Genomic DNA, 18,559 nt, shown 5'->3' on the forward strand with positions numbered 1-18,559 from the left:
TTTATATTCACTTTTCTACTAAATAGGCAGCCAAGTTTTATTGAAAGCCCATTTTGCCAGCAGTAAAGTATATATTCAAATATAAAAAAGTTATTTCTGGTAACTTTACGGCAGAAGCTGTGGATGAAAAGGCGCAGCAGGATGCAGGGGTTTAGAGTGAAGAGCATAGAGAAGAGGATTACATTGCAACGGTCCCCAATTAAACCTCTGGAGTCCGGTAGAAGGAGAGAAAAGCATTTATAGTGGACTATTCCCCTGAAGGCTCTACAATATCTACTGTTCAAAAAAGTTTAAGAGGGTCCAAAATCCCGTAATTGTTAACATTAATGCCATGCATATTTTCGCAAAGTATTGTGAGGATTTAATGCTGTTCATAACAACTGGAACATTTTAAAGCACTTTATTGAAGCAAGGTTAGTGTTCTGGCAGTCACTACAACTTTCATGACTTGACTAAATAAAATAACCTACATGCAGAGACAACTCACACAGTCAGTGTTAATAACAGGTGTGACTCTCCGTCTGTGTTCATATAACGGCTTCCATAGGAGATTTCAACCTTTTTTAATGAATCAATATCTGATGTCAAGCCCCTTCTCTGTTACTGCGACAGCTGTGAATATCACATGTAACCATAATTGTTTTCCAATTCCTTTTGGTCACACTAGTTACATTTACACACTTAACCTTTAAGCTTGAGCCTTTGATATCACTATGTTATATGGGAAAATTTCACCAATTCCAGTCCAAAATCCAAAGACTGACATTAATATTATAGAATTTGTCTTTCCCCTACAGTTTACCAAACGTTCACATAAGACATGAAATATAATGTTAGCTTGAATACCCGTCAAAACATATATTGAATGCTTTAATTCTGTTTATGTGTATCGGGATCGTGCGCTGTCTGAGGCGTCTATGTGAGCATGCTTTGTGTCAGTCAGCGCCAGTAAAATCGTTTTGTTTACATCAGACATCACACAAATGTGATTTCCAAGCTCATCAGCATGAGTTTGGAAATCACATTTCATTGGTTCCGGTTCATGCTATCGAGAATTCGCTATGAATATTCACAAAGTTGGAAGGCTACGCTTTACAACGATACCAAACCTGTGCTGAGTTTGGGATCGTTGTACTAAAATCAATAGTACTAAGTCGTCATTTAGCTGATGCTTTTGTCCAAAAGTTGCATGTCACCTTGGCCTTCTAAATGCGGCAAAAGAAGGTAAAGCCTACAAAGTGAACCAAATGCCGGTTGTTTGGACCCCATTGACTTCCATAGAAGTTCCATAGTGACTTCCATTTTTTTTTTCCTACTACGGAAGTCAATGGGGTCCATCAACTGTTTGGTTACCGACATTCTTCAAAATATCTTCCTTTGTGTTCAACAGATGAAAGAAACTCATACAGGTTTGAAACAACTTGAGGGTGAGTAAATGATGACAGAATTTTCATTTTTAAGTGAACTATTCCTTTAAGAACAATCAGAGCCGATATAGGGATCCTCCACACAGACCCTATGGCCAGGTTTGGCTCCATACCTGCATCCAGGAACTGGATGAATATTTGAATGCTACCGATCCTGTTCTGACTAGTAATGCAGCCTGAATCCTAATGACACTGTGTTCGTTCGTTCGTTGGCCGGAGGAGAACTGGCCCCTCGACTGAGCCTGGTTTCTATCAAGTTTTTTTTCCCCTCTCCATTCTGTCACCTGATAGAATTTTCCTTGCCACTGTCGTCTCTGACTTGCTTATTGGGGACACTTAATATTCAACAATATTATTGATTTGACTACTGACCCTAGGAGAACTGAACTGAGCTGCTTTATAGATGCAATAAACTAATTTAATAATTGATGATCTTTGCAACGGAATTGAGTCAACACCGAACTGACTTCATCTGAACAACAGCCGAAATGCATTATTTTCCTGTTAGCACTGTAAAGCTGCTTTGAAACAATCTGTATTGTATAAAGCGCTATAAATAAAGGTGACTTGACTAGAGCACATGCTATAAAAAAAACAGTTGGTTCAATATGTACCCATCCAATTCCTCCTCTTCTCCCTCATTTTTTGTCTCTTTCCTCTATAAATAGAAAGGCTAAAAATCCCATGAAGGAAGAATTTTAAACAAAAGCTCCCGAGTCCTCTCATTGTTGGCGGCAGTGCGGAATTGCATCTGATAGCTGCAGTGTGCCGACATCGGAGCAGGAATCCCAGCGCTGCCTCAGTCTTATCAAGTCTAGTTAATCCGTCACGCAGGCGTGGGAGGTGCCAATTGCTGAGCGAGTCAATTTCAGCTCAGCTCCGCATGCATTATCAAACTATGAGAAACATCTTGCTTTTTCATCACATCAGGCTCATTGTCAATGAATCTGCTGAGAAATTAATGGGCGATTTTTTTCTTCCCCTCTTCTATGTTCCCCTTTCCCCGCCTTCTCCTTATCTGTCTCCCACTCTCTGAAGTTGACTAAACAAATTGAAAAGGAAGATGAAAGGAAATCACAAACATACGGGAACACTCTGAGACCGGACGGTTTTAATGAAACTGTTTGAGATGAGAGGGGTCCAAAAAAAAAGAAATATTATTATTTTATTTTAAGGCGAGACACGACAGGTGAATAGGGTACAATTTTAAAATAATAGATATCACCATGCAACTTCCTCAGTTGATCACTTACACAAGTTCATAAAAAATGTATTACAAGTTTTTGAAATTTGAAAAAACTGATTTTTTTTTCATTAAATAATTATGCACAATTTTGCATATATTTTATGTAGATAGATCTGAACATATGATAAAGCCAGGTGCAAAATTCTTTTGTAATGATTCTTTTGTAAAAGATTTGTAATGTAAAAATTCATACTTTTTTAGTGGAAACAACTATTTACAGACAGAATATCTCATCAGATCATTAGCAACAACAATACAAACCACCTAAATCACATCAAAACTTATAAACAGCATTTATGGCCTTCAACTGAGCAGAAAAACAGTCAAACACACACATCTAAATGTCAGATCACGTCACGTGATGCATCTGAACGAATCAGGTTGTCAGAAATTGACATCAGCCAATGAGATTTCGCTTTTAGAGTTAAATGCCCATTGTACTTTCACGATTGGTTGCTGATAAAAAGGAAATTACCATATTTGGATCCGACAGCATTGTACAGGAGAGAGAGAGAGCTTCCCAGCCAGCCCGAGCTCTTCCCAAGGCGTCATATACTGACGCTTTTGACATATCGTCTACATCCAACGCACATGGCACCCTTTAGCGTCAATATGAGACGCAGATAGATATGGGCCAGAAGGCGCCTCCTAGCGGTCTAACCCTCAACCTACCCCAGACCTAAACCCAACCATAACCGAACAAAGCTCTGTGCGTCTCATATTGACGCTAAAGGGTGCCATGTGCGTTGGATGTAGACGAAATGTCAAAAGTGTCAGTATATGACGCCCTAGGATGAGAATGCGTTGTCCCAGCAGTGTGTGAGATTAAAGGAAGCAGAGAGAGATCGCAGAGCAGCGTGTTGATTCAGAACGCCAATTTTTGTTGAATTTCTGAGAAATCTACAGACGCAAACAGACAAAGTGTAGTAAAATAAAGACCTAAAGTCTGAAAGAAGACATGTTATTGAAGACAAATAGCCCAAAATCTCAAAATTGACCAGTGAAAAAAATGTTTTTGCCTGCCGTGTCTCGCCTTAAGGTGACGTAGTTACACGTTACTACATGTACTTAGTAATAACAGTAAATTATGCATAATTATAAGTAACTAAACCAAACCCTAACCTCAACTCTATAGTAACATGTAGTTAATTAAACATTTTCAAAACTTATTTGAGTAAGTACTGGTATGTAACTATGTCACCTTGAAATAAAGTGTATCCAAAAAATACTAAAGGAAATTTCAGAAAGATGACCCATAAAAGCGTTTTGATGGTTGCACTTTATTTTACAGTACGTGCACATACCTAAGAAACTAGGTAATATAAGGTAACTATGGGTTAAGGTTAGGTTTAGGGGTAGGTTCAGGGTTAGTACCTAGTTTTTACCCAGTTATTGTAATTAGTATAATAGTTGCGTACTGTAATATGTACATGGGGAACAGGGATGCAAAATAAAGTGCTACCGTTTTCTCTAGTGGTCTCTGATTGTTGGACTCCCAATGCACTGATTGACAAGGGAGTGGCACATACTTTTTATTTAATATCAGAGGGGTTTTTATCTCTTATTTTTGCTGTTTTTAAAGAGCTCAGGACTCTGTGACACGTGTGATTTCTCTGGACACCTTTTAGTATATGTCAGGTAGGAACATTTTGTGCTTTTCCAGCACCTTCGATTAACATCAAACCCAAAAATATCACCCATGAGCAATATACACTGTCATCTAAAAAACATGATTGAAGGGTATGAAGGGCATTAAAGTCCATAAAGTGCAGGAAACTTATCATTTTTTTATATTCTCTATATTTAGATAGGCCTATTAAATTGTTTATTTAATCTTCTGAATGTTATCATTTTTACTTTATGAACAAGAAAGGAATTAGACCATGATGCTACAAATGAATTCCATAAAGTGCAGGAATTTTTTTAATTATATATTGTATTATAATTTTCTATTTTAATTAGAAGAAATTAATTAGAACATGTTGCTACATACAGTATGTGACAGTAAGTCCATAAAGCGTAGGATTTTTTAAATATTTTTTTTTACTTCTTATTTATAATTTCCTATATTTAAATATATATTATAAAATAAATGATAAAATATAATCTGTATTTATTTAAAATCCTATTTAATATTTTTTTACTTTATGAATGAGAAAGAAATCAGATCATTTTATAAATAAGTCCCTAAAATATAGGAAAATTGCTATTTAACTTACTTTTTAATGATAATTTCCTATATTTAAATATATATAATATAATATATTATAATATAAAATCTGTATATTTGTATTTAAAATTCTAGAAAGAAATAAGAGCACGATGCTGCAAATGTGAGATTAAGTTCACAAAGTAATCTAAATTGTTAATTTAATTTGCAAGTGAAATGTAATATTTAATAGTATTTATCATTTTATTTAAATTTGTATAATTTGTCATCTCATTATGATTTTTGTTTTCTTTCCTTGTAAACAACTGAATGTGATAACTACAATTTATTTCACAGCAATTTATTTCATTTATTTTTTATAAAATCCTTCCTCTAGCTAAGGGAGAGATGAAGTAATCCATCTTCCTCTAATATTTACCCCTATTCACTCTGTCCTCTGACCACCTTTGTGTGATTAATATTTAATACCTTTCTGGGCATCTATGATTTAGATTCAGGGGTTTGCACAAGTATTCATGCTTCCCCTCGGGGGGGGGGGGGAGGAGGAAAAAAAAGATGTTGCTTGCCTGGCACAGAAAATGTCTGTGAGTAATTTCAGTGGCTGCCTGTCACCCTCCGCGGGGTCTTTTGAAATTCGCCATGTATAGGATGTACGATAAGCTTTTGTTAACATGAAATTGTTCGGGAAGAAATCTGATGCGTGTCGGCGAGAGGAAACGAAAGCATGCTGCTGGCTACAGCGTTCGAGCTGCTTTGAACTCGTTTTATGAAACATGGTCCCTGGACCATACAGCATCACATCACAAAACATTTTGTGAGGCAATGTTGAGCGCTCCTCTCATCTCCTGCCTTGAGGTAGTTACTTTAAAATGGGAATTACGTGTCCGGGTTCACAGTAAAACTCGTCGGGAGAGTAATTCTCAGTCGCTGATGAGTTGTAATCTGAAGCAAAATTACACATTTGGACCGAGGGCAACTGGCCAAATGCTCCATTTACCTCTTGATACGGGCTTATTAGAGTCTGGGAGACATGGAGGTATGCGACTCACGCACATTGGATTGGAGAATCTCTCCACATCACTGTGACACTGTACTTGATGTGATGAGTTACATTCAATATGGTCGGAAACCAGCTGTTTACACCCACTGCAATACCTAGATACATAGATGTCCTGTTCAACAGACTCAAACGCATGGACAATATCAGAATCTGAACACGCATGTATACTGTATCTTTTGATGTATAGATTGATAAAGGTGTGCTATTTAGTTCATAAGCAATCAAACTTAAAATGATGACTGCATTTAAGGAAGTATCTGAGCTATTTCAATAAGACTTGGGCTAATAAGCAACCACCTATAGCAACCAGCCAGAACACCCTAGCAACCATCAAACAACTAAGCAACCATTCAGAACACACCATAGTAACATCCTAGCAAGTCTCAGGGCCCTATTTTAACGATCTGTAACGCAAGAATCAAACGCGAAACGCAAGTAACTTCGTGTGCGGATCTAAATGGGTTGGTCTGAAGTAGCTAGGTGTGGTTTGGGCGTAACGTGCAGTAAACCAATCAGAGCGTCATCTCACATTCCCTTTAACAGCAGATGCGCTTGTTCCATGGCGGATTGCTATTATAACGGCGGGTTTGCCAGGCGCACGCATCTAACATGATGGTAAAGGTGATTTTGCAGTCTTCAGAATTTTGTTTCCTGGTTCTTGACGGACAACCCACTTTGTCAGATGTCCTTATATACCGATGTGTCTTGCCACTATTGATCAAACAGGTTTGATCCGTCATTACTACAATTAGCCTGAATAATTTGGGTAAATGTAAGCTAGATTTATGCTTATTTTTTCACATCTTCATGGACACCACGATGATTTCCCTCGTGTGGTAATATTTTTCCTTGTAATTATGTATGGTTTGCAAAAATATGAACTGCTGCGTCTGTGTAGATGAGAGAATCAAAGTGTATGCGCGTTGTGCACACGCTACATTATGGCCAAGCATGCGCCCTTAAAATAGCATATGACTAACGCGCCACTGACTTTAGACTAGGTTTTTCCTGGTCTGTGACGGAACTGTTTTGTGAAACTGCAAAATAGCACCAGGGAACGTTTGCGCCGGAACACGCCTCCTCTTTTTGCTGAACCGTTCATTCCCTAATTTACCGGCGTGCGTCTGTGGAGGGGAAAGTATGCTGTGCGTCGGATGCAAAATAAGAATGATGCATGCGTCGGCGTACAAAGTCATTTGCGCTGGGTGCAAGATAGGGCCCTCAATGTGTCTAGAGTAGACTCTCAAATTAAGTTAATAAATAAGTTAGTCGGAAATTCATATTAATGACCCTAATTAATATTCATGACCGGTGAGTCATTTTGCTCATTTTGCAAGCTGCATTTGTATGTTGTATATTTTGTAATAGTCTCATAGAATAGTTCAGGTGTCATTTGTTATCGTGGCTAAATATTTTTTCATATTCACAGTTATTTCTCCTCGCAAACTGTGAATGGAATGCGTATATAGTAGTCCTCTTTAAAATACAAACCCTATTAACATATTTCCAAAAATAACATTTCCAAAAATCGCTGCAACCTCAAATGCTAAAATATTCAGAACACTGCATGACACACAGCATCTAATTATTGCAGCTTTAGTGGTGTTTCGGGACGGCCGCAAGTATTTTGAATGCTCGTCACAACTATCCTGTCAAATCATAACTAAGATTGTCTGCACTCCCGTCATGATAAAAAGCCTCCAAGAGCTCATTCTTCCCCAGCTTTCCAATTCATCTCCAGGGCTATAAAACCAATTTTGAGTTTTATGATTGGGTTTATTGCTGAAATTAAAGTCTTAATTAAAAGTCAGGAGAATGTGTATTAGAGTTGCGGTGGAAGATTGATGTCAATAATGAAAGACCCTTCAATGCTACAGACAACTCATTTGACAAGCATATTGAGCTTTAGCTTAGAAACACCAACACAGATTAAAGTAATTGTTTCTGTGTTGAACACACATGCCTTGCCCATCAGGATAATGTCTTTCAGATTCAGAGACTCTGCAATGGTTTTGTAAGCTCTTGAAATGCAATAATGATTTGGAGTGAGTATAATAGTCAGTATAATGAGTTTTCAAATAGCAGTTAGTCTCACCTACACTTTTTTCACTAGTCCGCCATCTTTTTTTTAAATTTTAGTTCAACTTTAGTGATAGTGAAAGTGGACACTTAAAAAAACACACACAAAAAACACATACATACATACATAAATACATACGTACACACGCACACATACATACATACATAAAGATGTAAACCACAAATGTAAGCCTTTTCTCTCAAATTAGCACCATGGCCAAATGTATCAAAATGTAATGATATAAAATTAAATAAATAACATGCAAAAAAAAAAAGGCAGACTAAAAATTCAAACAAATTTCTCCCAAATGATCACAATGTATCAAAAAAAATTTATTATAATAATAATAATTCAAGGCAATTCCTCCCAAATGAACACCATGGCCCAATGTACAGTATGAAAAAAAAGCCGCTAAGCCACAGCTCCATCCATACTCTTTTCTTCAGGCAAATAAAAATCCCAGGTTTCATATGAGCAATACAAGGTGTCACGATTTCAGTGCCTTTTGCACAAGTTTTGTAAAAAGGTTAAAAAGTTTTGCCTCATGATTGCAGCCCTGAAGTGAGAATGTCAACCCCAAAGGGGGCTCCTTTTAGAACCTATAAATACGATATTGCAAATGGACCAGCGCGATCTCTCCCAGCTCATTTGACGTGGGAGATGAATGGTCCTTTTGTGAGGCAAGAGCTGTAGCAGCACCGTGAGGCTCCAGAACCTATGAATGGCTTATTAAAAGATCCCTCGGTGCCGCGACACTGTACCGCGAGCGGCGAGGAGAACCTCGCGAGCTCAATCAACCTCTGCTGAGGCCATTATGACGCCGCAGGTCTCAGAAGTGTATCATTTACTCCGACTTCTACTGTATTTATACAAAGCTCATCTACATAGTTTCCTGCAGGCGAACGGAAGGTTTCATCAGGTTTCATAGAGCTAGCGCTAATGTGAATAAATAATGAATTTTCATTTTTGGATCACTATTCCTTTCTTACTCCGTCCTTCCTCACTGTCCCCCTCCCTTCATGTTCGCTCTGGAATTCCCTGCATTTTTTTTTTTGTACTTCCTGCGCATTTCTTGTTTCCGAGCATTACGTAATCACAGTGTTCAACGGAGATCTACAGATCATATATAAAAGTCTAATTATGTTCACCATAACCTAAAACTATAATGAGCAGCTGCCGGTAATTACCACAAACTCGAGACCCTCACAAAGTCATTGAGAATCTGATGCAAAACCACAAATGCCCTGAAGACCCACAGTAACAAGCACTGCAGATTTCCAAAGCCTGCTATCTTCTATAGGGGAAAAAAAACAACTCAAGACTGCAGGGCTGCAAATCTGGTTATTTTATCTCACTCAGACAATGGGATTCAATGCAGGGTGGGTGTGTGTTTGGGGGGGGGGGGGGGGGGGGTATGGAATTCAATTTCTACCTCACAGGAGTCACCTCAAGCCGTATATGCAGGTAGACTAAAACACTTCAATCCCAATCCCAAAGCGAGGGCTATTTCATCAGATTGTGACTATGGGAATGACAGAATCATGAATGCTTGATAGATACTGTCTGTGGAGGCTTTACTTATTCTGCTCACCTGATTGAAGTGCACTTTGGCTCATATGAAGCAAAGTTAGGCAGTGTATGTTTGCTTACATTGATTATGTGCAATGAATTAGTATAATATAAATACAACAACCTTTAAACTATTCAGATTTTATCATCTATATTTGCAGTCACAATGAACTATATGTATACACAGTATTATACATACTTATTCTGTGTGTTTGTGTGTGTCTATGCGTTACAGTACAGTGCAAAATTTGGGGCAGAATTTTTTTTTTTTTTTTTTTATGAAAGCAGCTTCTTATGCTCACTAAAGTTGAATTTATTAAATCAAAACTATAGTTTGAACTGTAATATTGTGACTTTTTTTTTACAATTTAAAACAACTGTTTTCTACCTGAATTTTCAGCATCATTACTCCAGTCTTCAGGTGTCAGATGACCCTTCAGAAATCATTCTAATATGATTTGCTGCTCAGGAAACATTTATTATTATTATCAACGTTGAAAACAGTTGTCCTGCTTAATATTTTTGAAATACCTGTACATTTTTAAGATTCTTTAAGGATTACAAAGTTCAAAAAAATATTTTGTAACATTACAAATGTCTTTATATCATTTTTGCTATACTTTGTCCCTGATTTGTCTAATTTCTTTCTTTTGATTTTTCTGAAATTTTGATATAATTTTCTTTGATTTCACTTGTTAATTTATTTATTTATTTCCTTTGCCTTTTATTATATTGCATCTGATGTTGTAAAGCACATTGGTCAGCTGTTGCTGTTTTAATAGTTATAAATAAACTTGGAACTTGAAACAATACTTTTAAAAATGCATCCTTGCTGAATAAAAGTATTCATTTCATTAAAAAAAAATCGACCATAATATATTACCCACACATTATGTAATATATAATTCAGTATGACACTAAAGAAGCATTCACTATATGGTACCTATAGACCAATCTTTTAAATCAACAACCGAATCTCTCAAATATCACTATCACATCATGCAAGTACACAAACACTCAGTATATCACAAGCTTGTGTTGCATTAATGGCAAATATCAACCTGAATGTGAACATTGAGTTATTTCGTTTCACACAAAAACCTGAGGCGTAAAAGCAAAGAAAAGTCTCTTTCACTCATGCACTGACCACATCCAAACATAACCAGATTTCTCCAATGCAAATGGAAGAATTGAGCACAAACTAACAAACTGTGGTGTCATGAAAGCATCAAACCTGAGGTGGATTCTTTGTTATCGGTTTCAAATGCATTTTTGAGGATATTTGTATATGGTACACGAAGATAGTGAAAACATAGTTGAAAAAAGGGTTCTTTAGATGTCTAAAATGTTCTTTACACTAAGAAAAAAATATATTTTAAGAACTGTTCACTGGGAACCTAAAATGGTTCTTCTGTGGCATCACTGTAAAAAAAAAACTTTTGGAACCTTTATTTTTAATGTGTAGTTAGGGGTTCATTGCTTCGGAGTCAAACTTTGTGGGGTTTTTGGAAACAGGATCACTGAACATGTTCTTTGAAACTCACAGTGTCCACATATGTTGAACGAACAGTTGATTTCCCTCAACTGTAAGCCAGTGAAGTCTAGAAATGTGAATCCCAGCGCAGTCCCTTATCTCACAGTAAAACCTGCATTTGTTTTTGCAATTTACCTCAGCCATGATATTTTGACCCCATTCCCAGGCTCCTTGGCCCCAACTGTCTGCCATGACTAAAGCCACTGAAGTGGAACAGCAGCTCAGGGGACCTGCTTTAAGTGTGTGTGCTGGAAAAGTAGGTTTTCATCCATTTCTTAAATGTGAATAGTGAGATCCAGATGGGCTGACGACGAGCAGTTTGTGGAAATATGCTAATGAAATGTTTTTGTTTGTGTTTGATTTCAAGGCATCGCAGATAAGAAATCATGCATTCCTCAAATATTCAAACCTCTGCAGTTTCATAAATGTGTCATTTGGGAAACAATTGTAAGTGGATTCAGGCCCCTCAGATGTAGATTAAATGAACTGCATGATATTATGGAGTGTTGAGGTCATTGCATATTAACCGCTCAATTAATATTCAATGACCCCGGTATGTAAATGTTCCTCAGATCATAGTGTTTCCTACAAGGCTTTATGTGCTGCAAGTACACAGCAAGATGAATGACAAAAAACACCTGTATTGACACATAATCTCATTATGTCGGCCCCTGAGTTTACTGATCAATACCAATAAATCATTCAGAAGAACATAACACGAAACTCTTTTACTTCAAGCTCCCTAGATAAGGGTAGCAATTTTAAGATCTTAAATTTGTTACACTGGAGTGTGCAATGTGTCAGTCAGTCAATACTATCGATTTGAATTAATCCAAAAGACAAGGTCAGAATTCTTCACAGTTAAAATGTTTCAGAGCTTGATGCATTTTCCAACTAATTCCTTGTTTAAAATCTTGGGACTCTAGAGCCAAGAACAATATAAAAGTGTAGCAGTTTCATCTATATTGATACCTTCAAACACACAGTGCTTTTAGAATTGAAACCCAAGGTTGGAGCTGTGGTTTAGTGGTTAGTGCTCTGGTGCTCATCTAGGAAATAAAGGTTTGAATCTAGCCTGCATTATATTATGATTCCATTCTTCACAATAATTTCCAGCCTGCTTTTTTTGCTGTCAACAAAAAGCAGCAGAAGTTCAAAAAGACAAGCCAAATGAACTATTAGATAAGAAATGAGAGCATGAGATGAAGGTTTGTGATCATAACTCAAGCTGGGCAACTTTTTATTCCTGTGAAGACACAGATTTGAGACTTTGCCTCATCTTTTGTAGCCATGGTTCTGGCACTTCTTTCTGGCAGTGCATTTTCACAGTAATGGAATAAACTGTCAAGAAGAAACAGCAGATTTCAGATTTGGAAGAACTTCCAAGCAAAATGGTTTACGAACCAATTGTCTGAAATCTGATCACTGCTAGACAATCTCATTTTGGCACTCTGCTGCCCTCTGTGGATGGAATGAAAAGCAGAAATGAAAATTGTGACATCATTTACTCAAACTCATGTCGTTCCAAACCTTTATTTCTTCAGTGGAACACAAAGAGAGAAATGTATCATAATAAAAGTAGTCAATACATCTCAACTTCCATTGAGAATCATGTAAATTTGACTCAGTGAGTCAAATTAAGTCAGTGACTGAATTCGGATTGGAATTAGTCAATAAATAATTTAAGGCTTGTTCACACCAAGGATGAAAACTATAACTAAAGTTTTAATAATCATTTTAATTCTATGAGAATATGGAAAGTCCCCACCACAACTATAACAACAACGACACAGAGGAACGAGATCACTGGAATCTTTTTCAGAATAACTTTTTTGACAGCCAATCAGAATCCATTCTGCTTTAAAGCACGTGAGTGAGCATTTAAAGTGGCAGACGGCAAAACTGCAGCGCACACTTATAAACACAACGTTATTGTCTGTTGGTGTGAATGCTATAGTTATCATTATAGATATCATTCTCTGTGTTAATTGGCCTTTAGACCGGTTTTGTGAACTAGATCAACTGATTAATTGAAAAGATATCCGAATCAAAGTAAATGATTTATTTATTCATGAATTTTCAGTGAATAATTTCAAAGTTTTGATCCGTTCCTCACACAAAGCTATCGCTGTGTTTCAGAAAACTTGGAACAACACGAGGGTGAGTAAATGATGACAGAATAAATAAAAAAATCGTGAGAACTATCTCTTTAAGAGGCGAAGAGTTCATTAGGTTAGGCAGATGGCGCTAGTTGGCTCATCAATCTGTTTTATGGGAGACCGATAGGACGAACAGACGCATAAAACTTCTCTGAATCTTCAAAGGTGAAAAAGAATGAGAGAAGTTGAAGAGATTAATCTAAACTAATGAGATCACCAGACTCCGGAAATCATTAATGCAATGACATCCTCACTAAATGGCTGTTAGTAATTTTCAGAGAATGGAAGGTTCAGCCGAGGTGGTTCTGGGTAGGGCTGAATTTCATCTCACTTTAACATTATGTAAATTCCTTCTTAATCCATGACGGCTTATCCCAGCCAATGAGGTCAGTGACTTTGCATCCCGGGTGAAGATTTGCACTATAAAAGCTGACACGCAGAGAGAATCTACATTATATCTTGGGTTCCTACTGTTGTTACGGGCTCATTAAGCATCTTTAACATGAGGGAAAAGACGTCTGCTCAGAATCTGTAGGGGGGATTTTGAATAACAGGCTCCAGCCTCTGTTACCTGTGGTGATACGGCAGGTGTGGATAACTGATTATAAGACCGGCATTTCACAATAGCAAGCTCAGCAAAGAGGAGGGAGACATCCAGCTATGTACTTTTGATCATCTTGGGACAACCCAGTGAGCATAATGGGAACAGTAGCGCATTGCTTCAGACGCAGTATGGGAGAGACAGGATATGAAGGAAACCAGAACATGATGTGCTTGTATGTTTGAAATACTGTTTAATCTTAAGACTGTCTCTTACTGAAATTCTCCGGTTCACGTGAGGTGACTTGGGTTGAGCAATCTTAGCTTGGCTAGCTTTAAATTTTGAGCTCAAATGTGAAACAATACTATGTAAAAAGTTATATGTAGTTGGGGGTAAAAAAATTCTCATATCCAAGCTTAATATGCTGGGACAGCTAAATAGTTAAAAAATGCAAACAAGTATGACTTTTCAAAACATTGCTCTGTTTGTTTGAGCTTCCTGACCTGCCTGGCATAGCAACAGTAGTTCAACCAATGGTGTGAGTCTGGGCGGAGCTATTTGTTGCTGTAACCAGTGGCAGATGGAGAGTTAGTGGAGAGCACTTCACCTTTAAAGTCCCCATGAGCCAGAAGTTGCAACTACTTTACTTCAGTGTTGTGACATATTTCCAAGTGAACCAAGTTTTATTTTAGCGCTCCTCCATCCCTCGCTCATAGCAGACTGACTGTTGAAGGAAAGCTGTTAAGGATATTCAACCCAAGCCGTCAAACTGACACCATCAAAGAAGGAACGCCATTCCAGAGCGGAAGCAAATTTTCTGATTTTGATTAAAGATTACCACGACAAACAATTTTTTTCTGTGTATTGACTTGCACTGATTAATTGTTCACCACAAGACTAGTAATGTGCGCAAACAAAGTAAATAGAGTCAATTTTGATTTCATGTCGACTTTAAAGGGGTAGTGTACAGTATATAATGATATTATATTAATGATAATGCTATAAATGCCTCATTCTATTCTATTCTAGTGTCATGATTTACATCATAATCACATTCTTGTAGTTCCAAACTTCCAAACTATCGCTTTAAAGGGATAATTCGTCCAAAAATTTAAATTCTGTCATTAATTCCTCACCCTTATGTCGTTCCAAACCCATAAGACTTTCGTTCATCTTCTGAACACAAATGAAGATCTTTTTAATGAAGTCTGAGAGCATTCTGACCCTCCGTTGACAGCTACGCAACTACCACTTTGAAGCTTCAAAGCGTTCATAAAGAGATCGTAAAACTAATCCATATGAATTGAGCAGTTTAGTCCAAATTTTCTAATGAACCTCATTGGTTCTCGCACGTCAAGCGAACAAGCTCGAGCTTCCGTTTACCACAACTGATGTGTGAGTTGATGAATGTTTATATGTGACTGAAAGCCTAAATTCAATCTGTTAATCATATAAAGCGATCGTGACTTTTCAGAAAATGCTGGACTAAACCACTCGATTCATATTGGTTCGTTTTACGATCTCTTTATGAACTTTTTGAAGTGTCAAAGTGGTATTTGCGTAGCTGTCAACGGAGGGACAGAATGCTCTCAGATTTCATCAAAAATATCTTCATTTGTGTTCCGAAGATGAACGAAAGTCTTACTAACTAACCCTTTAAGTTCAGGGTATTCCTACACTCTAAAAAATGCTGGGTTGTTTCAACCCAATTTTGGGTCAAATATGGACAAACCCAAACGTTGGGTTAAAAATGTAATTAAAAAATTTAACCCAACGACTGGGTTTGTCCATATTTGACCCAAAATTGGGTTGAAACACCCCAGCATTTTTTAGAGTGTATATCAACCAATCCCTGCCTCAGATTTTAGGGTTGATGATTGCTTGATAGGAATGTTGTTAGAGGAAAATGTTAAATAAATAAATAAATAAATATAAAATAAATAATAAAAAATTTACAATTCTGCATTGTCTTCAATTTATATTCAATTCAAATGAACGAATACAATTTTGCTTTCTTTCAAATCCATTGGAATTTCTCATTTTAAATTCTCTCACAGGAGGGGATGCCCATAAACAAGAAGACAAGCAAACTATCCCAAAAATGACCATGAATACTCTGCTGATTTGGACAAACCACGCCTGCTAAATGGATGCTCACGAACATTTGAAGGTTTTCCAAACAGGAAATATTAACAAAGTCAAACAGCACAACACTGGTCACTATTAGTCTTCTGTATACTGTACACCAGATGAACAGAAGGAGAAAGTCACACACGCAGTCTCAGTTTCTCCAATCATGTAACAAGATCACCCAGACTGATGAGACATCTCAGAGAGACAGATTGTACCGTTTTAAATAACTCATGACGGCAAACCAAACATGAATGGGCGAGTGGTTGTTCCCAAAGGAAAGCGCGTGTTTGTTTTCCCCTTCCATAAAAGCGCTATTTTATCTGGAGCAGCAAATTATATATTGCTGTCATTTTTCATCATTATTGTTGCTTATGCACCATTTACATAGAGATTGCATTGCCTTGCTAGTGAGAACGGCCTCCTAAACACTACAGTAATGATGTAGTGGGGTTTCAAATGATGTAGAGGGTCACTTTGCCACGCTGCAAGGCTCCACTGCATGCCAATCAGGCACAAAAACGAAAATTAATAGCATCTGGTTACTGCTTGTTTATTCAAGAGTATAATTAACTGCCAGTTATTAGTGTTCTGGAGACAGTTTTGTTTTTAACTCGTGATAAGGGGCACATTTCAAACGCAAGAAAGTGAAGATTGTGTCAAAGGCTGAGTGCATTATGAATTTTCCGTAATGACGTTGAGTCGATTTTTATGTTTGACCTTTGAGGGGGGGAAATACACAATAATTTTAAACGCAAGTACAAAATTATTTCTGTTATTGGCTGTTATGAAGGATAAAGCAGCATCAACTGCGTCTAAACAATACTTCTTTAATTTACTGCCGTATTTGACTTTATTTTTTTATATTAAGTACAAAGACCAATCACCAAATACAGTTAAACAGCGGATTTGTACAATAAAGCTAAAGAATCCAGCAGTTTTATGATTTCACATATTTTCTACAGCCAAAACCAACAACCGGGTGCTACATGCTTTGTGAACAATGTGTTATGTTACAAGTCCAATACCATTTTATATTTGGATATGTACGATTTCTTAAAGCAAGGGGTTTGACTTTTTTTTTTGGACAGTAAATCTCCTTCCTAAAATGTAAATGCAGCTATACATTTTCATGAATAAAGACATAATTATACTTTGGAAAGCATTATAAATATAAAATATTTTCTGGGAAATATATTTTGTTCCTATTAAGAATTTAATTGGGTCCAGTGAATGAAATTATTTAGATTAATCTCATAATTTACTCAACTTTAAAAGCAGATGGAAACCGTAATAATTATTTGACATTGCAATATTTATTTTACTTTTTAATACCATTCCATGGATAGGCAATTATAGTAATGAATCTAGTTATCATTTTTATAGAATAGAAAATCAAGAATCAAGCTTATAAATTGGTGCTCATACATTGTCCCTCTTTTCTCATACATTCACAAACCCCATCCAGAATCGAAATATAAAAAAAATATATAAAAAAAGAGAAACTGGTTATTTAATACTATACTGAAAAAGCGACATAATAGACTTTACATAACCCACAATAAATTAAACTATATTTCTTTGTTGTGCATGTCTAAATTTGTGTAAAATCATCATCATATAATAATCATATAAATACAAATATAATATAAAATAAGTAATAATTAAAAAATTATACGTTTTAAATAAAATAAATACATTTTTAAATGTTATGACTTTACATAAAAACATATTCACATTCTGCAAAGGTAAAATTGTGTGCATAACCATATCAAATTACCAAGGTAATACCATCTGACAAAACCACTGTACCATGGTCCACCAAAGCACTTTTAAGAGAAATACATAATCCTGTCAAAATCATATTAAAGCACCTAGACTTGTACATTCAGACAGCTGAGCATGTGCGCAAACACGCAAACACACACACACACACACACACACACACAAAGTTGATGAGCCTGGAGGAATGATCTTAATCGCTCACATGTCTCTTCCTTTAATTGTATTTCCATAATTACAACATAATTAACGTGGCATGTCCATGTCTACATGAGCAAGACACACTGCAATAATAAATCAATCACGCAGCACGAGATGACCATGATGTGGTTTGTTACGATGCTCTTCTGGGATGCCGTGCCGAGTCCATTACTGGACCTGTGCCTGTAATTATGTCTCAATATCAAAGCCCATTCTTCTTCTACTCTCTTTCCTTATTGATAAGCTTCACTGTAATTGTGGCTTCCCCTGGACGTGTGCTAACAGTAATGCTCTATATTATTGCAGGCTTGTGTGGGAGGGAAAATGGGGAATGTGAGCCATTACTGCACGACCTATGCGATGCAAAATGAAGTGAATTATGGGTTAACGGCATGAATACAGCATGAATACAGATTTTTAGTTCTGGAGTGGCGAGTTCTTTGAGCCATACAAGGTCACAATTGAACACTTTTTGTATCTTCTTCTAGCTTCTGACCTTCTTACCTCCTAGACTATTCATTTTTGTGCAAAATTGCTGAATAATGGACAACAAAACATAAGCTCAGCTCGACTTTGATGGCTCAGACTTGACAGAATGAAAGATGGGGGTTGAAGTTTTCAGATGTGTTCTTACAATATAGCCTGTTTTTTTTTTATGAG

At 36.8% G+C, this 18,559-nt stretch overlaps 1 protein-coding gene across 5 annotated transcripts in view; it reads right to left on the minus strand.

Annotated features, from left to right (window-relative positions):
- grm8b (glutamate receptor, metabotropic 8b) overlaps positions 1-18,559 on the minus strand; it is a 151,901-nt gene that overhangs the window by 71,472 nt on the left and 61,870 nt on the right. The gene's annotated exons all lie outside the window — the stretch shown is intronic.

Source organism: Phoxinus phoxinus, assembly GCF_949152265.1.
Source record: "Phoxinus phoxinus genome assembly, chromosome: 25".
NCBI lineage: Eukaryota > Metazoa > Chordata > Actinopteri > Cypriniformes > Leuciscidae > Phoxinus > Phoxinus phoxinus.